The sequence below is a fragment of the Anomaloglossus baeobatrachus genome, chromosome 12, assembly GCF_048569485.1.
Source record: "Anomaloglossus baeobatrachus isolate aAnoBae1 chromosome 12, aAnoBae1.hap1, whole genome shotgun sequence".
Classification (NCBI taxonomy): domain Eukaryota; kingdom Metazoa; phylum Chordata; class Amphibia; order Anura; family Aromobatidae; genus Anomaloglossus; species Anomaloglossus baeobatrachus.
The window spans coordinates 4252303-4276717 of record NC_134364.1 but is presented as its reverse complement, the minus strand read 5'-3'; positions in this window follow the sequence as shown (position 1 = coordinate 4276717).

Below are 24415 nucleotides of genomic sequence, written 5' to 3'. Positions count from 1 at the left end.
ATTCCTGTTTACAAAACAATTCCAGTTCAGTTAAGTTTGATGGTCGCCGAGCATGGACAGCCGCTTCAAATCATCCCACAGATTTTCAATGATATTCAGGTCTGGGGACTGGGATGGCCATTCCAGAACATTGTAATTGTTCCTCTGCATGAATGCCTGAGTAGATTTGGAGCGGTGTTTTGGATCATTGTTTTGCTGAAATATCCATCCCCTGCGTAACTTCAACTTCGTCACTGATTCTTGCACATTATTGTCAAGAATCTGCTGATACTGAGTTGAATCCATGCGACCCTCAACTTTAACAAGATTCCCGGTGCCGGCATTGGCCACACAGCCCCAAAGCATGATGGAACCTCCACCAAAATTTACTGTGGGTAGCAAGTGCTTTTCTTGGAATGCCGTGTTTTTTTGCCTCCATGCATGACGCCTTTTTGTATGACCAAACAACTCAATCTTTGTTTCATCAGTCCACAGGACCTTCTTCCAAAATGTAAATACAGCTTCTCCTTGTGCGACGTGCGCTGTATAGTTGACCGATGCACATTGACACCATCTGCAGCAAGATGATGCTGCAGGTCTTGGTCTTTGGAGGTGGTTTGTGAATTGTCCTTGACTGTTCTCACCATTCTTCTTCTCTGCCTTTCTGATATTTTTCTTGGCCTGCCACTTCTGGGCTTAACAAGAACTGTACCTGTGTTCTTCCATTTCCTTACTATGTTCCTCACAGTGGAAACTGACAGTTTAAATCTCTGAGACAACTTTTTGTACCTTCCCCTAAACAACTATGTTGAATAATCTTTGTTTTCAGATTATTTGAGAGTTGTTTTGAGGAGCCCATGATGCCACTCTTCATAGGAGATTCAAATAGGAGAACTACTTGCAAGTGGCCACCTTAAATACCTTTTCTCATGATTGGATGCACCTGCCTATGAAGTGCAAAGCGCAATGAGGTCACAAAACCAATTTAGTGCTTCAGTAAGTCAGTAAAAAGTAGTTAGGAGTGTTCAAATCAAGAAATTGATAAAGGGTGCCCATACTTTTGCACTGGTCAAATTTTGTTTAAATGCGGATTGCACATTCTCTGTTAGTACAATAAACCTCATTTCAATCCAGAAATATTCCTCAGTCCATCAGTTATTAGATATATGAAGCAGAAATAGCAAAAACCCAAATTGTTATAAAGAAAAAAGGGTAACATTAATAGGGGTGCCCAAACTTTCCCATATGACTATATATATCTATATATATATATATATATATATATATATTAGTGTGTTTCAGGCCATGTTTTGTACTGCAAAACGGATCCTTCAAGCCACATACAACCGCAACTGTGAAAACTGGATCCGGCGCCTATTGAAATGCATTGCAGCTACTGCCGCAATGTATAGGATCCGGTGAGATGCTGTTTTTGAACGGAGACAAAAAGCGCAACATGTTGCGTTTTTGCTTCAAGGTAAAAAACGGCAACTCACTGGATCCTGACATAGCCGTATGCAAACGCATGTTACCGCAAGTCCATTGACATTGCATTGAGCTGACAACGGATCCAGCAACATGCGTTTTGCGTTTTTCTGCCGCCCGGCAGAAAAACGTTAATGTGAAACCAGCCTAAGGGTGATAGGTGCACAAGTCTTTGGTGGAGGCATCAGCAGTGCGCTCCTGTCGGTATTCCCACAAACACCAGGACAGATTGGCTGTTACATGGCGGAGTCCCGAGGGTCAGAAGACAGGAACCAAACTAACAAGTCCTTGAGTTGGTCTTAAAGTCTAGTACAAAACTGATGGCGAAGGGCCCCATCACTCCAGTGAAAGTCAGCGACCAGGGCCAAACTCTGGACCTCACCCCTGACGAAGAACAGTTAATTTACTTTCTGAAAAAACTACTCATCAGGGTGGTCATACAGGAGCCTAAAGCTTCTAAAAAGGAGTCAACTGAGGAGCGTTCTGGAGCGTTGGGGGAAGGGAAACAGCCCACGCCTGGGGGGGGGTCACACTGACCCAATACAAGTGTGGCTTTCAAAACCAGACTAATGTGGACAGAGCCTGAAAAACTAAAGAGAAAAAAATTGAAATCATTGCATAAATCAGTCGGGAAGATGTTAATCTTGGGTTTAAAAAAAAAATATGAAGGGAGGTTCTGCAGGAGCTTGGGCCTGAGCGGGTTCATGATGCTGAAACTATTCTGCAAGATCCTGGAATGACTGTGCCAGATCTTGTATGTGATCCACCACCGCTTGGAAGGGATCCATTACGGGCCAGTTACACTGTGATATGGGCCTGTCAGAAGTCGCTCTGGACTTACACAGGGGCCTCTGGTTGGTGGCCACAGTCAGCTGTATTGTGCTGGCTGTAGTGAGGGCATATTTGTGACCACCGAGTTGGCTCCCTCCAGTGAGGGCCACTGAATCTCTGAATGCCTCTCACAGTGTAAAAATGTAGGTGTTCAGATACCGGTGACACAAAGGCGGGCTTTGCACGTTGCGACATCGCAAGCCGATACTGCGATGTCGCACGCGATAGTCCCCGCCCCCGTCGCAAGTACAATATCTTGTGAAAGCTGGCGTAGCGAAAAATATCGCTACGCCGGCTTCACATGCACTCACCTGCCCTGCGACCGTCGCTCTGGCCGGCGACCCACCTCCTTATTAAGGGGGCGGGTCGTGCGGCGTAACTGCGACGTCACACGTCAGGCGGCCAATAGGAGCGGAGGGGCGGAGATGAGCAGGATGTAAACATCCCGGCCTCCTCCTTCCGTCCACATAACCTACGGAAGCCGCGGTGACGCCGGCAGGTAAGGAGATGTTCCTCGCTCCTGCGGCTTCACACACAGCGATGTGCGCTGCCACAGGAGCGAGGAACAACATCGGACCATCGCGTCAGCGTAATTATGGATTACGCTGACGCTGCACCGATGATACGATTACGACGCTTTTGCGCTCGTTAATCGTATCATCTAGGCTTTACACATTGCGATGTCGCATGCGATGCCGGATGTGCGTCACTTTCAATTTGACCCCACCGACATCGCACCTGCGATGTCATAGTGTGCAAAGCCCGCCTAAGAGCCTGACCACGACAATGCTCCGTTAATGGCGGGTTATGGGCAGGAGAGGTTTCAATGGCATCAGACTATGCGGATTTTACTACACAGGAGATCACCTGCAGGTGAACATATTGAATAGGGATCCGGTTTGGATCCAAAAAAGACGGCTTTTTTGGTGAACGGAGCCAAATGATCCAACTCAACAAAAAGAGTTGGTCTGCCCATCACTAGCAGGGTGACAGGGGGAACGGGCTGGTAACCAGGTCAGAACCTGGACATTAGTAAAAAAAATAAATAAAAAATGAGGCTAAAATCAGTGATGTTCACTGGAGTGGGTGAAGTTTTAATTGGTGGTGGACAGCAGGGTCTCGGGAGCTTAAGGCTATGTGTCCACGGTAGAATGTTGCTGTGGATTTTTCTGCATGAAAATCCGCGACTTTCGCGGCAAATCCGCACCTTTTTTTTGCCGCAGAATTGCCGCGGATTTTGATGCGGATTTTTTTTCCCCATTCTATAGCCAAAATCCGGATCAAAATACGCAACAATAATTGACATGCTGCAGATTTTTCCGGATCAAAATCCGCGGCAAATCCGCCGCGGAAAAATCCGCAGCATGGACACAGCATTTCCAAAATGCCATTGAAATGGCTTGGAAGTGCCGCTGCTTCAGATTTTCGGAAAATCCGCGGCTTTTCCGCGAGAAATCCGCGGCAAAATCCGCGCATTTTCCGCAGCGTGGACACATGGCCTTAATAGCTGCAGCCCCACCCAGGCCACACAGCAAACGCTGACAGACACTAACTCTCGCTCTCCCAGCCCAGACAGAACTAAAGCCTTCTGCACAAGCTGCATTTTTTGCCACATTTTTTTGTGCCGATTATTGCCCAAAACTGCAAGTCTCCGTTTCTCCCAGCGAAGTCTAAAATAATTTACAAATGCTGTGCGCACGTTGATTCTTTATTCCTTGCAGTTTTGGGTGCAGAAAATAGACGCAGCATGTCAATTCTTTGTGCGTTTTTGTTCTGCGTTTTTGAGCCCTACCAGCCATTGAATACACTAAAAAAAACCGCATGGCACAAACATGCACCAAAAAATGCACCAAAACACGCGTGCGTTTTTGTAGTGTTTTTCGCCACAAGGTATAGTTTTTGGGTGCAGATTTTCTGCAGCATGTGCACATACCCTAAAGTCGTCACTTCATATTACCTGGAGCGATAGTGCGGCGCCACCTGGCGACAAAAAGCAGAGATGGGAAGGGAGGAATCGATACAGAAGTCACAACTGTATCATGAAAAAAAATGTGTAAAGTTGCAATGAGTCCCTGCTGAAGAAGATGCAAGTGAATGAGCGCCAAGTAAGTGCGATGAAGAGCACCGGTGACCACAAGGTGAAAAGACATCGTGTTAGGCCTCTTTCACACGTTTTGTATGGTCTGTGGTATAGATGTGTATCTGTGTGTGTTCAGTATGTGCTGTCAGTGTGCTAGCCATGTGATATCCAGATAGCACACGGACAGCATGAGGTGGTATACTTACCCATCTCCCACGCTGCTGCTTCCGGGTCTACGGTGCAGTGAATATTCATGAGCATAAATTAGCGGGCCTGGAAGCAACAGTAGCGCCGAAGACAGCAGGGCTGGAGACAGGTGAGTATAGAAAATAATTTTATTTCAAAGACCCGTTTTCTCCAGTGTGTGCCACACTGATGTTACACGGATCATATCAGTGTGTGCTCCGTGTGACACCCCTGCTGCTGGAGAAAAATGTAGCCATGTGAAGCAGCACAGGAAACATGGTCATTGTAAAAACACAGACATCTACGCAAACCCATTGATTTTAATGGGTCTACATGTGTCCGTGTCACTGATGTGTGTGAAAACGGACGTCACACATAACGGAAACACGGATGCATGAAGGAGGCCTTCACACATCCGTGTCTCCGGTACATGTGACATCCGTTTTCACGCGGACACACGTAGACCCATTAAAATCAATGGGTTTGTCTACACGTCCGTGTTTTTACAATGATCATGTTTCCTTTGCTGCTTCACACGGCTACAAGTCTGTTTTTCTTCGACAGCACGGGTGTCATACGGACCACACACTGGTGTGAGCAGTGTGACATCAGTGTGACACGACGTACCGGATACAACATATATCACATAAAAATAAACTATTTTTTTTACCTACCAGTGTCCAGCACTGCTGTCTCTGCCTCTGCTGTTGTTTCCGGGTCCTGCTCATTATGCTCATGAATATTCACTGCACCGTAGACCCGGAAGCAGCAGTGCGGGAGATGAGTAAGTATACCAGCTCATGCTGTCCATGTGCTATCCGGTTAGCAGAGGGACAGCACACATAGAACAAATGCATGCGCACCTCCGCACCTTCACCACGGACCGTGAAACGTGTGTGTTTTACATGGACACGTGAAGGAAGCCTTACAAAGCAAAGACACGGATTGTTGAGGCCTCAGTCTATGTTGGCGCCATTATTTGTGCACTAAGGACTTCCACAGATTTTCTACCAAGACCCCTATCGCTCCTGACCACGAGCGGCCGTCTGTTTCCATCATACCGGCGCGAGACGTAGGAGATGAGATAATAACGTGTGAAGTGTAGAGAACACAAGGCGCGAGAGGACGAGCGCAGCCAACAAGTGACAGATTGAATCCAGCGATATTTCCAGCTAGACGCGCCTCAACGTTCTGTTCACTCTTCTTAAAATAAGATGTTTGAGAATGTGTCCCAGAAAAGCTGTGAATAGCACTTCATGGAGGCAAAATCTGTTAATTAATGAGAAACAAAAATATGTCCTAGTGCCAGGAAGACTTTTCCCAGTTACTTAAAGGAGACAGATCCCCGATTGGTGGAATTTGGAATGTAGAAGATGATGAGCAGAAGAGTCATCCTACAACCTGGAGCTACACCAGCGAATTACAAGATGAATGAGAGAATTTCATGTTAATCTAAAGGGGAAAAAGTGTCTGCAAAGTACTACCTGAAATCCTACCAGATGAGGATTGTGTAGCATGCGTGCAGAGAGCGATCTGGGGACATCACCAGGGGCAAAGTGGACTGTACTGGAGTCAATCGGAGCCTTGTCTGCGGCCAGCAGTGGTCTGGGGACATCACCAGGGGCAAAGTGGACTGTACTGGAGTCAATCGGAGCCTTGTCTGCGGCCAGCAGTGGTCTGGGGACATTACCGGGCAAAGCGGACTGTGCTGGCGTCAATCAGAGCCCTGTCTGTGGCCAGCAGTGGTGTGAGGACATCACCAGGGGCAAAGCGGACTGTACTGGAGTCAATCAGAGCCCCATCTGTGGTCAGCAGTGGTGTGAGGACATCACCAGGGGCAAAGCGGACTGTACTGGAGTCAATCAGAGCCCTGTCTGTGGCCAGCAGTGGTGTGAGGACATCACCAGGGGCAAAGCGGACTGTACTGGAGTCAATCAGAACCCCATCTGTGGTCAGCAGTGGTGTGAGGACATCACCAGGAGTAAAGCGGATGGTACTGGAGTCAATCAGAGCCCTGTCTGTGGCCAGCAGTGGTGTGAGGACATCACCAGGGGCAAAGTGGACTGTACTGGAGTCAATCAGAGCCCCATCTGTGGTCAGCAGTGGTGTGAGGACAATGCCGGGGGGAAAAGTGGACTGTACTGGAGTCCATCAGAGCCTTGTCTGTGGCCAGCAGTGGTCTGGGGACATCGCCGGGGGCAAAGTGGACTGTACTGGACACAATCAGAGCCCTATCTGTGGGCCGCAGCGGTCTGGGGACATCACCGGAGGCAAAGTGGACTGTACTGGAGACAATCAGAGCCCTGTCTGTGGCCAGCAGTGGTCTGGGGACATCGCGGGGGGCAAAGTAGACTGTACTGGACACAATCAGAGCCCTGTCTGTGGCCAGCAGTGATCTGGGGACATCGCCGGGGGCCGCAGGTACGATGTTGTTCCTCGTTCCTGCGCTGTCACATGTAGCGATGTGTGCTGCCGCAGGAACAACAAACAACCTGCGTTCTAAACGAGGAACGATTTTTAAAAATGAACAACGTGTACACGACCGATTTGACACCTTTTTGCGATCGTTACTGATCGCAAAAAGGTGTCGCACACAACAACATCGCTAACGAAGCCGGATGTGCGCCACCAACACCGTGACCCCAACGATATCTCATTAGCGATATCGTTGTGTGTAAATGGGCCTTAAGATTGGTCCGAGTGCGATCCCATGTTTTCCATTTACAATAGCAGACATGGGATAAGCGGGGCACACTGCAGATCTGTGTGCTGTATATAGCATGGGCAGCACAGTGGGTAACACAGGGACAGCATTAATCCAGTACGTGACAGTAAATGGGGCTTTACACGTAGCGACATCACTAGCAATGTCGCTCGTGAAAGCACCCGCACCCGTCGTTTGTGCGTCACGGGCAAATCGCTGCCCATGGCGCCCAATATTGCTAACACCCGTCACACATACTTACCTTCCTAGCGATGTCGCTGTGGGCGGAGAACAACCTCTTCCTTAAGGGGGAAGTTTGTGTGACGTCACACATTGGCCAAGCAATAGAAGCGGAGTGACGGAGAGCAGCCGCATTAACGACACGCCCACCTCGTTGCCGGAGGATGCAGGTACGCTGTTGTTCGTCGTTCCCTGGGTGTCACACGTAGCGAAGTGTGCTGCCTCAGGAACGACGAACAACCTACGTCCACAACGACCAACGAGATTTTGAAAATGAACGATGTGTCAATGATCAACGATTAGGTGAGTATTTTTCATCGTTAACAGTCGCTTGGCGCTGTTACACGCAACGTCGTCGCTAACGTCGCTGGATGTGCGTCACGAATTCTGTGACCCGACGACATATCGTTAGATATGTCGTTGCGTGTAACGGGGCCTTAATGGGCACTTATTGGCAGGATTGATCCCCATCTGGACTGAATGCTGCTCCTGCAATGTTCAGGGTGTCCACAGTGGGGCGCCATGTAGAGGTCTCTGTCCTGAGGCCGCACTCTCCAGTATCTCCATGCTCTACATATCTTGTACTATGTGCCCACGAGACTCTGTACCCGCAGATATATCCGCGGGTACGTCCACAGGTTTCCCGCAGCAGTTCCCCGGATTCCGCATCTATTCATTGCTGCGGGATTCCAGCGAAATATCTGCAGTAAACCTGCGGACATTCGTGCGACTTACCTGCGGAGGTCCCGGCCTCTATATCCATAGCGGAGGGCCGGGAGTTCCACAGATATTTCCGCAGGAATAATAAACATGCAGTTATGTGTGGCTGCGGGACATCCACAGCATATTCCACAGCCGCACATACCACAGCATGGACACAGCACTCCCCAAATCCCATAGGATAACATGGTGAGTGTCTGTACCCGCTAAAACCTGCGGATTTATCTAAAAAATGCAGATAAATCCGCAGGTTTTCCGTGACAAAATCCGTACGTACATTGTCCCGTGGGCACATAGAGGTCTGTGCCCAGGATCAGGATTAGCAGCGTCTTGGACGTTGAGTATTTCTCTGCGTTGTACAGCACAGACACAGTGGATGGATTTATAGAAATCACCGGACCACTGCGCTGCCTTTTGCCGCTATGTAAAGTGACCTGCGGCTCAGGTTTACTATCCGCAACATGTCAATTTCTCATGAGGGAGAATGCAGTGGACGCACCAAAAATACACTAATTCCAGAACAAGACATAACCGTGGTCGTGAGCACGTACCCTAGGAGGTCAGTCCACGAAATATAGGCCCCCCTGTTCCGCAGAATGGGGGATGGGACAATAGTGGGCCCGTGTATGAAATCTGACAATTGCTGGGCGTCAATGATGTGAGACCCGGCTCCGATGTACAGTACTTGTGAGCTGTCACTCTGGGCCCTGAATATGCTTGTAATGCAGGCACCGCTCGCTCCTCCAAGCGAGATTGGTTTGTTGTCCCAATGCCTCCCCCGTGTCTGTCTTGGCATCATAAAGCAGAGCTCTGCATCAGGCAGCTGGAAGAGGCATTAGAGCAGCTATTCATGCACAAAATGAGCTGACCAACATGAAAGATATAATTACAGTCTTCACAGCTCCGTCACAGTCTGTGGATAAACTTGTAAGGATGTTCCCCGAGAAAACTTGTCTGTGTACCCTGCAGATTCTGTGCGTCAGCCCATTGGTATCTCACCGGAGATTAACTCCTACCGGCACAAGTGTATCTATATCGATATACCGTATGCGATATACAGTATGTGTATATACCTGTGCCTGTGTATATATATATATATACCTGTGGCTGTGTATATATATATATACCTGTGCCTGTGTATATATATATATATATACCTGTGCCTGTGTATATATATATATATATATACCTGTGCCTGTGTATGTATATATACCTGTGCCTGTGCATGTATATATACCTGTGCCTGTGCATGTATATATACCTGTGCCTGTGTATGTATATATACCTGTGCCTGTGTATATATACCTGTGCCTGTGTATGTGTATATACCTGTGCATGTGTGTATATATACCTGTGCCTGTGTGTGTATATATACCTGTGCCTGTGTATATATACCTGTGCCTGTGTATGTATATATACCTGTGCCTGTGTATATATACCTCTGCCTGTGTGTATATATACCTGTGCCTGTGTATGTATATATACCTGTGCCTGTGTATGTATATATACCTGTGCCTGTATGTATATATACCTGTGCCTGTGTATGTATCTATACCTTTGACTGTGCATGTATATATACCTGTGCATGTATATATACCTGTGCCTGTGTATGTATATACACCTGTGCCTGTGCATGTATATACACCTGTGCCTGTGTATGTATATACACCTGTGCCTGTGTATGTATATACACCTGTGCCTGTGCATGTATATATACCTGTGCCTGTGTATGTATATATACCTGTGCCTGTGCATGTATATATACCTGTGCCTGTGCATGTATATACACCTGTGCCTGTGTATGTATATATACCTGTGCCTGTGCATGTATATATACCTGTGCATGTATATATACCTGTGCCTGTGTATGTATATACACCTGTGCCTGTGTATGTATATATACCTGTGCATGTATATATACCTGTGCCTGTGTATGTATATATACCTGTGCCTGTGCATGTATATATACCTGTGCCTGTGTATGTATATGTCACGCTCCCCGGGTCCTCGGCTCCCCTCCCCGGGTCCTCAGCCCCGCTCCCCGGCTCACCTGCCACGCTCCCCTCGTCCCAGCCTCCGGTGCCCGTCCTCCATAGGTCCTCTGGTCGCCGATCCCGGCGTCCGACATCTTCCCAGGCCCTGGCCGGCTCTCCTGCGTCCTCCTCGCAGCCTCCTTCCCTGGCTTCTGGCACCCGGGCCGCGCGCATGCGCATTAGGGCACGCGCGCGGTCACTGACCCTTTCTTAAAGGGCCAGCGTCCAGTAACAGGAAATGAGGTTAGTCAGGTTCAGGGTATAAAGGGGGTTCTTGTCCAAGGGGGCGGGGCCTGATCTTCGTGTTCCCTGAGCTAGGAGTCAGGTCTCCTGGTGTTTATGTGCCTGTACTCACCTATCTCTCTTTGTAGAGCCGTACCTGCCTCGCCATCCAGTCTGCCGTATCCCGAACCCCGCACGCTGTCCGTCTGCCATCCGACAGCACCTGCCATCTCGGATCCCTGCGGTGACCCGTCATCTTGCTCCAGAGGTTCCGGACTCCGCCTGATATCATCTCGGCCTCCGAACCTGAGCTACGTCACCAAGACTACCTTCTGTGACTCCGTGGTCCCAGGGACTCCTCCGCTGTCTTCACTTGCACGGACTATCCTGCTGCCCTTCAGTGCTTCAGCTGCCGGACTCCCTACCTCCATCTTAGAGTTCGGTCCAGTGGATCCACCTCCTGGGTCTGCCCGACCGCCCGGCCGTGACAGTAAGATCAGGCCATGGATCCCGCTGCTGCACTAATGGCCCTGCAAGAGGAACTCCAACGCCAGCGTGAAGTCCAGACCCGCATGCTGCAATTCATGACCTCCGTGGACACCCGCCTGTACACATTACAAGCATCAATGACGCCTGCGGCACCCAGGTCCCCCGCCAGGCAAGCCATGGCTCCCGTACCAGTGGCAGCCTCTTCAGATGCTTCCCGACTCCGTTTGGCGTCACCTCCTCGGTATGCTGGAGATCCCAAGACCTGCAGGGGCTTCATAAACCAATGTTCCCTTCACTTCACGCAGCTGCCACATCTGTTCGCCTCCGACCAAGCCAAGGTCGCCTTTATAATGTCCCACCTAGAGGGCGAGGCGCTGGCGTGGATGAACCCCTTGTGGGAGAAGGAGGACCCCATGACCAAGGATCTTCAACAGTTCCTACAGGCCTTCCGCAGTACCTTTGACGAGCCAGGACGCGCCTCTGCCTCTGCTTCATCACTCCTCCGCCTACGTCAAGGGACACTGACGGTGGGTCAATACGCCATCCGTTTCCGCACTTTGGCTTCAGAACTCGGGTGGAATAATGAGGCCCTAACAGCCGCCTTCTGGGAAGGACTCTCGAGTCGCATCAAGGATGAGTTGGCGGGTCGGGACGTGCCCTCCACCCTAGATGCACTGATCGCCCTAGCAACTCGTGTGGACATACGTTTTCAGGAGCGCTCCAAAGAGCTATCTCGGGAGAGACGCCCGGTACGGCATTCTCCTCCTCCGCAGAAGTCCTCCGTTCCTCAGTCATCAACAGCTGGGATTCCCGTCCACGAGCCCATGCAGATCGACCGAGTGCGGCAGTCTGAACGACGTCGAGCAGAGCGGCTCGCCCAGGGCCTCTGCTTTTACTGTGGTGAGGACACCCACCTGCTACGCTCCTGTCCAGAGAGGCCGGGAAACTCCAAAGCCTAGGGTTGGTAGGAGAGGCCACCCTAGGTGCTGGGACCCTCTCTGACCCAGTTACATGGACAGTGCAAGTGACCACGGGAGAGACGCGGTTCACGGCTGATGCCTACCTCGATTCCGGGGCAGCAGGCAATTTCATCCAGCAGGCCACGGTGGACAAGTACCGGGTGCCTGTCATGCCACTCGACAAACCCCTAGTGATTGCCTCGGTGGATGGGAGGCCTCTCTCTGATACCATCTCCTTGATCACCAGGCCTGTCGAACTACGCATCGGTGCTCTTCACACCGAGAACATCGCTCTCTACGTTCTCCCACACATGTCCCACCAGATCCTGTTGGGACTCCCATGGTTGCGGACACATGAACCATCGGTTAGCTGGGGTACTGGCGAAGTCACCCGTTGGGGCCCTTCGTGTCATGAGAGGTGCCTAAAGTCCATACCACCCCTCCGACGACCTCCGGTTCCTGAGACCCTAACGGGGCTGCCTTCGGCCTATTGGTCCTTTGCCGATGTCTTTGACAAAAAGGAATCCGAGGTACTGCCGCCACATCGTCCATACGATTGTGCCATTGACCTGCTTCCAGGGACAACCCCACCTAGAGGACGGATATATCCTTTATCCCCAGCCGAAACCAGGGCCATGTCAGATTACATCTCAGAGAGCCTAGCAAGAGGGTTCATTCGGAGATCCTCCTCTCCTGCTGGAGCAGGTTTCTTCTTTGTCAAGAAGAAAGAGGGCGACTTACGCCCATGCATAGACTACCGGGGTCTCAACCAAATCACCGTGAAAAACAAATACCCCCTGCCGCTCATTCCCGAATTATTTGACCGGCTTAGAGGAGCTCGTGTGTTCACCAAGCTGGATCTTCGGGGTGCTTACAATCTGGTACGCATCCGCTCTGGTGACGAATGGAAAACCGCGTTTAATACGCGCGATGGACATTATGAGTACTGCGTGATGCCCTTCGGTCTGTGTAACGCTCCTGCCGTCTTCCAAGAACTGGTGAACGACATGTTTCGGGACCTTCTCTACATCTGTGTGGTTGTTTATCTAGATGACATCCTTGTCTTCTCTCCGGACCTCCAAACCCACAGAGAAAACGTACAGCTGGTCTTACAAAGACTGAGAGAGAATCGCCTGTACGCAAAGTATGAGAAGTGTGTCTTTGAGCAGTCTTCCCTCCCCTTTCTGGGGTACATCATCTCTGATACTGGACTGCAGATGGACCCCAAGAAGGTCTCCGCCATCATCAACTGGCCTCCGCCTTCTGGACTGAAGGCAATCCAACGCTTCCTGGGATTCGCCAACTACTACCGCCAGTTTATCCCGCACTTCTCTGCCTTGACCGCTCCTCTCTCCGCTTTGACCAAAAAGGAGGCTAATCCTAAGGACTGGTCACCTGCGGCAGACGCCGCATTTTGTTCTTTGAAGCGAGCATTCGCCTCCGCCCCTGTACTCCACCGACCGGAGTTAAACCGCCAGTTCACCTTGGAGGTGGATGCCTCCTCCTCAGGAGCCGGAGCAGTGCTCATGCAAAAATCCTCCTCCGGGAAGATGGTGACCTGCGGTTTCTTCTCTAAGAGCTTCTCAGCACCCGAACGTAATTACACCATCGGTGACCGAGAACTACTGGCGGTCAAACTGGCTCTGGAGGAGTGGCGCTACCTCCTGGAAGGAGCAGTGTACCCCGTGATTATCTACACGGACCACAAAAACCTGGAATACCTGCGGTCCGCTCAGCGACTGAACCCACGGCAAGCCAGGTGGTCCTTATTCTTTGCCAGGTTTGACTTCCAGCTCCACTTCCGACCAGCGGACAAGAATGTACGCGCTGATGCCTTGTCTAGGTCTCTCATGCCCATGGAACAGGAGGAAGAGACTATCCAGCCTATCATCTCTCCTAGCAAGATTGTTCCGGTGGCTCCTGTCACTCTGGCCCAGATACCACCTGGGAAGACCTATGTCTCGGAGACCGACAGGCTAACGGTCTTACACTGGGGTCATACCTCAAAAACAGCCGGCCATGCAGGCCAGAAGAGAACATGGGGTGCGATTGTACGCCATTACTGGTGGCCATCTCTTCGCACGGACGTCGCCGCCTTTGTCTCTGCCTGCTCCTCTTGTGCCAGAAACAAGACGCCCAAACACCTCCCACATGGCCGCCTTCTGCCTCTGCCGATACCTTCGATTCCGTGGCAACACATAGCAATGGACTTTATTACGGACTTGCCATTGTCATCCGGGCACACAGTCATATGGGTCGTGGTGGACCGGTTCTCAAAAATGGCCCATTTCGTTCCTATGGCTGGACTGCCATCTGCTCAGGAACTCGCGGACGCTTTTATACAACACATCTTCCGCTTGCATGGCTTTCCATTACACATCGTATCAGACAGAGGAACTCAGTTCACCTCCCGCTTCTGGAGGGCTCTCTGTAACCATCTGGGAGTGACTCTGGACTTTTCATCTGCATACCATCCTCAGTCTAATGGCCAAGTAGAGAGGGTCAATCAAATCTTGACCTCATTTCTACGTCACTATGTTAACGCCCATCACGACGACTGGTCCGCTCTTCTACCTTGGGCTGAATTCTCCCACAACCACCACATCAGTGAGTCGTCCTCCAGCTCTCCCTTCCATGTTGTTTACGGACTTCAGCCTTCCATCCCATTGCCTGTATCCCCCTCTTCGGATGTCCCTGCTGCAGATACAGTAGCCCGTGACTTTGCCACCATTTGGGACTCTGTCAAGGTGTCTCTAGGACGTGCTTCCCTGCGGATGAAGAGACACGCAGACAAGAAACGCCTGGATCCTCCGTGTTTCTCTCCTGGAGACCTCGTCTGGCTTTCTTCCCAGTACGTCCGCCTGAAGATACCTTCATACAAGCTGGGTCCTCGCTACATTGGGCCGTTTAAAGTCCTCACCAGGATCAATGAGGTCTCCTACAAGCTGCAGCTCCCGGCCACGATGAGGATACCCAACTCGTTCCACGTCTCCCTGCTCAAGCCGGTGGTCCTTGGTCCCTTCTCCGCTGCTGCCAGTCCAGCTCCTCCACCTATTGCCGATGATGACGTCTATGCGGTAAGGGATATCGTGGCCATGAAGACCGTACGAGGTCGGCAGTTCTTCCTGGTGGACTGGGAAGGGTATGGTCCTGAGGATAGGTCCTGGGAGCCCAGGGAGAACGTAGGCACTCCTCTTATCCGTGCCTTCATGTCCCGGTTGCGGGGAGGGGGGCGTGGGGGGGGGGGTACTGTCACGCTCCCCGGGTCCTCGGCTCCCCTCCCCGGGTCCTCAGCCCCGCTCCCCGGCTCACCTGCCACGCTCCCCTCGTCCCAGCCTCCGGTGCCCGTCCTCCATAGGTCCTCTGGTCGCCGATCCCGGCGTCCGACATCTTCCCAGGCCCTGGCCGGCTCTCCTGCGTCCTCCTCGCAGCCTCCTTCCCTGGCTTCTGGCACCCGGGCCGCGCGCATGCGCATTAGGGCACGCGCGCGGTCACTGACCCTTTCTTAAAGGGCCAGCGTCCAGTAACAGGAAATGAGGTTAGTCAGGTTCAGGGTATAAAGGGGGTTCTTGTCCAAGGGGGCGGGGCCTGATCTTCGTGTTCCCTGAGCTAGGAGTCAGGTCTCCTGGTGTTTATGTGCCTGTACTCACCTATCTCTCTTTGTAGAGCCGTACCTGCCTCGCCATCCAGTCTGCCGTATCCCGAACCCCGCACGCTGTCCGTCTGCCATCCGACAGCACCTGCCATCTCGGATCCCTGCGGTGACCCGTCATCTTGCTCCAGAGGTTCCGGACTCCGCCTGATATCATCTCGGCCTCCGAACCTGAGCTACGTCACCAAGACTACCTTCTGTGACTCCGTGGTCCCAGGGACTCCTCCGCTGTCTTCACTTGCACGGACTATCCTGCTGCCCTTCAGTGCTTCAGCTGCCGGACTCCCTACCTCCATCTTAGAGTTCGGTCCAGTGGATCCACCTCCTGGGTCTGCCCGACCGCCCGGCCGTGACAGTATATATACCTGTGCCTGTGCATGTATATATACCTGTGCCTGTGCATGTATATATACCTGTGCCTGTGCATGTATATATACCTGTGCCTGTGTATGTATATATACCTGTGCCTGTGTATGTATATATACCTGTGCCTGTGTATGTATATATACCTGTGCCTGTGTATGTATATATACCTGTGCCTGTGCATGTATATATACCTGTGCCTGTGCATGTATATATACCTGTGCCTGTGCATGTATATATACCTGTGCATGTATATACACCTGTGCCTGTGCATGTATATATACCTGTGCCTGTGTATATATACCTGTGCCTGTGTATATATACCTGTGCCTGTGTATGTATATATACCTGTGCCTGTGTATGTATATATACCTGTGCCTGTGCATGTATATATACCTGTGCCTGTGCATGTATATATACCTGTGCCTGTGCATGTATATATACCTGTGCCTGTGCATGTATATATACCTGTGCCTGTGCATGTATATATACCTGTGCCTGTGCATGTATATATACCTGTGCCTGTGCATGTATATATACCTGTGCCTGTGCATGTATATATACCTGTGCCTGTGCATGTATATATAGTGTATGTATATATACCTGTGCCTGTGTATGTATATACACCTGTGCCTGTGCATGTATATACACCTGTGCCTGTGTATGTATATACACCTGTGCCTGTGCATGTATATACACCTGTGCCTGTGCATGTATATACACCTGTGCCTGTGCATGTATATACACCTGTGCCTGTGCATGTATATACACCTGTGCCTGTGCATGTATATATACCTGTGCCTGTGTATGTATATATACCTGTGCATGTATATATACCTGTGCCTGTGTATGTATATACACCTGTGCCTGTGTATGTATATACACCTGTGCCTGTGTATGTATATACACCTGTGCCTGTGTATGTATATACACCTGTGCCTGTGCATGTATATACACCTGTGCCTGTGCATGTATATATACCTGTGTATGTATATATACCTGTGCCTGTGTATGTATATACACCTGTGCCTGTGTATGTATATACACCTGTGCCTGTGCATGTATATACACCTGTGCCTGTGCATGTATATATACCTGTGCCTGTGCATGTATATATACCTGTGCCTGTGTATGTATATATACCTGTGCCTGTGCATGTATATATACCTGTGCCTGTGCATGTATATACACCTGTGCCTGTGCATGTATATACACCTGTGCCTGTGCATGTATATATACCTGTGCCTGTGCATGTATATATACCTGTGCCTGTGCATGTATATATACCTGTGCCTGTGCATGTATATATACCTGTGCCTGTGTATGTATATATACCTGTGCCTGTGTATGTATATATACCTGTGCCTGTGCATGTATATATACCTGTGCCTGTGCATGTATATACACCTGTGCCTGTGCATGTATATATACCTGTGCCTGTGCATGTATATATACCTGTGCCTGTGCATGTATATATACCTGTGCCTGTGCATGTATATATACCTGTGCCTGTGCATGTATATATACCTGTGCCTGTGTATGTATATATACCTGTGCCTGTGTATGTATATATACCTGTGCCTGTGTATGTATATATACCTGTGCCTGTGTATGTATATATACCTGTGCCTGTGCATGTATATATACCTGTGCCTGTGTATGTATATATACCTGTGCCTGTGCATGTATATACACCTGTGCCTGTGCATGTATATACACCTGTGCCTGTGCATGTATATATACCTGTGCATGTATATACACCTGTGCCTGTGCATGTATATACACCTGTGCCTGTGCATGTATATACACCTGTGCCTGTGCATGTATATATACCTGTGCCTGTGTATGTATATACACCTGTGCCTGTGCATGTATATATACCTGTGCCTGTGCATGTATATATACCTGTGCATGTATATATACCTGTGCCTGTGCATGTATATATACCTGTGCCTGTGCATGTATATACACCTGTGCCTGTGCATGTATATATACCTGTGCCTGTGCATGTATATATACCTGTGCCTGTGCATGTATATATACCTGTGCCTGTGCATGTATATATACCTGTGCCTGTGTATGTATATACACCTGTGCCTGTGCATGTATATACACCTGTGCCTGTGTATGTATATACACCTGTGCCTGTGCATGTATATACACCTGTGCCTGTGCATGTATATACACCTGTGCCTGTGCATGTATATATACCTGTGCCTGTGCATGTATATACACCTGTGCCTGTGTATGTATATACACCTGTGCCTGTGCATGTATATACACCTGTGCCTGTGCATGTATATACACCTGTGCCTGTGCATGTATATACACCTGTGCCTGTGCATGTATATACACCTGTGCCTGTGTATGTATATATACCTGTGCCTGTGCATGTATATATACCTGTGCCTGTGCATGTATATATACCTGTGCCTGTGCATGTATATATACCTGTGCCTGTGCATGTATATATACCTGTGCCTGTGCATGTATATATACCTGTGCCTGTGCATGTATATATACCTGTGCCTGTGCATGTATATATACCTGTGCCTGTGCATGTATATATACCTGTGCCTGTGCATGTATATATACCTGTGCCTGTGCATGTATATATACCTGTGCCTGTGTATGTATATATACCTGTGCCTGTGCATGTATATATACCTGTGCCTGTGTATGTTTACATGTGGGTAACATATTTTTTGACCATTGGACGCACATTACTATAAGACTCACACCAGGTTTTGACAGTAGAGAATCGTAAAAACATATTTCCTACTTAACCCAGCTTTCCTATGGGTGTAAAGAAGTGGAGGTGAATAGCTCTCATTCTGTTGCACTAGGGAGAATGTTAGAGTTTTCAGAAGCATACGTATTATACACATATAGCTTTACTGCACGCACATTATATACATTCTGCAGCGCACACATATACAGTACACAACACTGCTACATGCACAGCACAAGCACACTCGGCTCTGCTACATACACACGCGGCTCTGCTACATGCACACTGCTCTGCTACATGCACACACTGCTCTGCTACATTCACACAACTCTGCCATATACACACAACTCTGCCATATACACACAACTCTGCTACATACACACAACTCTGCTACATTCACACAACTCTGCTACATTCACACAACTCTGCTACATTCACACAACTCTGCTACATACACACAACTGTGCTACATACACACTGCTCTGCTACATTCACACAACTCTGCCATATACACACAACTCTGCTACATACACACAACTCTGCTACATACACACAACTCTGCTACATACACACAACTCTGCTACATACACACTGCTCTGCTACATACACACAACTCTGCTACATACAAACAACTCTGCTACATACACACGTAGCTCTACTACTTACATATAGCTCTACTACATACACACATCTCTGCTACATACACACATCTCTGCTACATACATATAGCTCTACTACAGACATACATCCCTGCTACATACATATAGCTCTGTTACAGACACACATCCCTGCTACATAGATATAGCTCTGCTACGTACACACACTGCTCTGCTACATACACACTACTCTGCTACATACACACATAGCTCTACTACTTACATATAGCTCTACTATTGTGTATCCTCATCCTGTATTGTGTACTGTATCCTCATCTATCCCTTGTAGACTGTGAGCCCTCGCGGGCAGGGTCCTCTCTCCTCCTGTACCTGTCTGTGTCTTGTACTGTTTATGATTATTGTACTTGTCGCTATTATGTACACCCCTTTCATATGTAAAGCGCCATGGAATTGATGGCGCTATAATAATAAATAATAATAATAATACTACATACACACAGTTCTGCTACATACATATAGCTCTGCTACAGACACACATCCCTGCTACATACACACACAGCTCTGCTACATACACACATCCGTGCCACATATAGCTCTGTTACATACACACATCCCTGCTACATACATATACCTCTGCTACGTACACACAGATCTGCTATCATCTTGGTTTCTCATACAGAAATGTGACTTGCAGCTATTTAGCAGATGATTAGTTCTGCAGATTCTTAGTAAAAGAGATTACGGTCGGTGATTCCGCCTCTTGAAAACTGGACTGAGATGTATGATGTGAAGAGTGGATCCAAATCCTGATGAAAAAAAATGATTTTTATTTGTTATTAAAACCTTTAAAATTGGTTAAAGTATTTAGCAATGTACAACGCGTTTCGGCTATTCACGCCTTCCTCAGGTGCTTGTCCTTGTTCAATCACAGGATACTCTCCAGAAAAGATTATTACGCAGATCCTTGTCATGTCACTGCATTGTTACTGTTTTGCTCCTGGTGTTTGAGATGTTTTTTTTTCTTTCAGTATCCTACAAATTACAACCTGCTCTCACATTCCCTGATAGCTCAGTGTGTTATTATTCTGATTCCCAAGTGAAAGTCACTGGTTTAATTTGAGGATCCGCCATGAAGATTTCCCAAGAAAATAGAAACTTCATCATCCAGCTCATCGATAGCGGTCTCTGCCAAGAAAATCACCAAACTGCATCATGTGAGGTCAGGACAGGTGGAGGAATAAGAAATTAAGTCCGTCCATTCATTCAAAAGCCGAGAGGTGACGTCCAGGCAAAATATCGGAGTGAACAAGTCGTCTTATCACAAGGTCTATCAGTTCTGGAGACACCCGGCAGTGGAAGCGTCGGCTCGAGATTACAAAGAACGATAAGTGGAAGATTGGAAACGGGTGATATGGAGTGAGAGTATAGACAGCTCTGATGGGTGTAAATTGGTCAAGAAGAAACAATGAACAGGGGCGAACTGATCGAGAAATTGAGGAAACTGTCAAGTTCAGTGGAGAAAGCCTGATGATATGGGGGTGTTTACAGCCAAAAGTGTTGGATATTTGACCAGGATGGACGGTGGTCTCAATGCTGAGCTCTATGTGAATATCCTACAAGACGAGTTACTTCATACACTCGAGTAATATGGGTATGAAAAGGACGATACAGTGTGCCAGCAGGACAACGACCGGAAGCATACGGCAAGATTAGAGAAGAAATGGATCAATGACAATGAAGTAGAGGAGCTGGATTGTCCCCAGACCTCAACCCAATCCAACACTTGTGGGTGAAAAAAAAACTGTATACATCCCCAAGAGAGCCGACCAGTATACACCAACACTGGGAACATGGAGAAAAGAACCGACCAGTATACACCAACACTGGGAACGTGGGGAAGATACCGGACCAGTATAAACCAACACTGGGAACATGGAGAAGAGACCTGACCAGTATACACCAACACTGGGAACATGGGGAAGATACCGGACCAGTATAAACCAACACTGGGAACATGGAGAAGAGACCTGACCAGTATACACCAACACTGGGAACGTGGAGAAGATACCTGACCAGTATACACCAACACTGGGAACCTGGAGAAGAGACCTGACCAGTATACACCAACACTGGGAACGTGGAGAAGATACCTGACCAGTATACACCAACACTGGGAACATGGAGAAGATACCTGACCAGTATACACCAACACTGGGAACATGGAGAAGAGACCTGACCAGTATACGCCAACACTGGGAACCTGGAGAAGAGACCTGACCAGTATACACCAACACTGGGAACGTGGAGAAGATACCTGACCAGTATACACCAACACTGGGAACATGGAGAAGAGACCTGACCAGTATACACCAACACTGGGAACATGGAGAAGAGACCTGACCAGTATATACCAACACTGGGAACGTGGAGAAGAGACCTGACCAGTATACACCAACACTGGGAACATGGAAAGCAGAGACCTAACCAGTATACACCAACACTGGGAACATGGAGAAGAGACCTAACCAGTATACACCAACACTGGGAACGTGGAGAAGAGACCTGACCAGTATACACCGACACTGGGAACGTGGAGAAGAGACCTGACCAGTATACACCGACACTGGGAACGTGGAGAAGAGACCTGACCGGTATACACCAACACTGGGAGCCTGGAGAAGAGACCTGACCAGTATACACCTACAGTGGGAACATGGAGAAGAGACCTAACCAGTATACACCAACACTGGGAATATGGAGAAGAGACCTGACCAGTATACACCAACACTGGGAACGTGGAGAAGAGACCTGACCAGTATACACCGACACTGGGAGCGTGGAGAAGAGACCTGACCAGTATGCACCGACACTGGGAATATGGAGAAGAGACCTGACCAGTATACGCCAACACTGGGGACATGGAGAAGAGACCTGACCAGTATACACCAACACTGGGAATGTGGAGAAGAGACCTGACCAGTATACACCAACACTGGGAATGTGGAGAAGAGACCTGACCAGTATACACCAACACTGGGAATGTGGAGAAGAGACCTTACCAGTATACACCAACACTGGGAACATAGAGAAGAGACCTGACCAGTATACACCAACACTGGGAACGTGGAGAAGAGACCTAACCAGTATACACCGACACTGGGAACATGGAGAAGAGACCTGACCAGTATACACCGACACTGGGAACGTGGAGAAGAGACCTGACCAGTATACACCAACACTGGGAACATGGAGAAGAGACCTGACCGGTATACACCAACACTGGGAATGTGGAGAAGACACCTGACCAGTATACACCAACACTGGGAACATGTAGAAGAGACCTGACCAGTATACACCAACACTGGGAACATGGAGAAGAGACCTGACCAGTATACACCAACACTGGGAACATGTAGAAGAGACCTGACCAGTATACACCAACACTGGGAACATGGAGAAGAGACCTGACCAGTATACACCAACACTGGGAACGTGGAGAAGAGACCTGACCAGTATACACCAACACTGGGAACCTGGAGAAGAGACCTGACCAGTATACACCAACACTGGGAACATGGGGAAGATACCGGACCAGTATAAACCAACACTGGGAACATGGAGAAGAGACCTGACCAGTATACACCAACACTGGGAACGTGGAGAAGATACCTGACCAGTATACACCAACACTGGGAACATGGAGAAGAGACCTGACCAGTATACGCCAACACTGGGAACCTGGAGAAGAGACCTGACCAGTATACACCAACACTGGGAACGTGGAGAAGATACCTGACCAGTATACACCAACACTGGGAACATGGAGAAGAGACCTGACCAGTATACACCAACACTGGGAACATGGAGAAGAGACCTGACCAGTATATACCAACACTGGGAACGTGGAGAAGAGACCTGACCAGTATACACCAACACTGGGAATATGGAAAGCAGAGACCTAACCAGTATACACCAACACTGGGAACATGGAGAAGAGACCTAACCAGTATACACCAACACTGGGAACGTGGAGAAGAGACCTGACCAGTATACACCGACACTGGGAACGTGGAGAAGAGACCTGACCAGTATACACCGACACTGGGAACGTGGAGAAGAGACCTGACCGGTATACACCAACACTGGGAGCCTGGAGAAGAGACCTGACCAGTATACACCTACAGTGGGAACATGGAGAAGAGACCTAACCAGTATACACCAACACTGGAAATATGGAGAAGAGACCTGACCAGTATACACCAACACTGGGAACGTGGAGAAGAGACCTGACCAGTATACACCGACACTGGGAGCGTGGAGAAGAGACCTGACCAGTATGCACCGACACTGGGAATATGGAGAAGAGACCTGACCAGTATACGCCAACACTGGGGACATGGAGAAGAGACCTGACCAGTATACACCAACACTGGGAATGTGGAGAAGAGACCTGACCAGTATACACCAACACTGGGAATGTGGAGAAGAGACCTGACCAGTATACACCAACACTGGGAATGTGGAGAAGAGACCTGACCAGTATACACCAACACTGGGAACATAGAGAAGAGACCTGACCAGTATACACCAACACTGGGAACGTGGAGAAGAGACCTAACCAGTATACACCGACACTGGGAACATGGAGAAGAGACCTGACCAGTATACACCGACACTGGGAACGTGGAGAAGAGACCTGACCAGTATACACCAACACTGGGAACATGGAGAAGAGACCTGACCGGTATACACCAACACTGGGAATGTGGAGAAGACACCTGACCAGTATACACCAACACTGGGAACATGTAGAAGAGACCTGACCAGTATACACCAACACTGGGAACATGGAGAAGAGACCTGACCAGTATACACCAACACTGGGAACATGTAGAAGAGACCTGACCAGTATACACCAACACTGGGAACATGGAGAAGAGACCTGACCAGTATACACCAACACTGGGAACGTGGAGAAGAGACCTGACCAGTATACACCAACACTGGGAACATGGAGAAGAGACCTGACCAGTATACACCAACATTGGGAACGTGGAGAAGAGACCTGACCAGTATACACCTACACTGGGAACATGGAGAAGAGACCTGACCAGTATACACCAA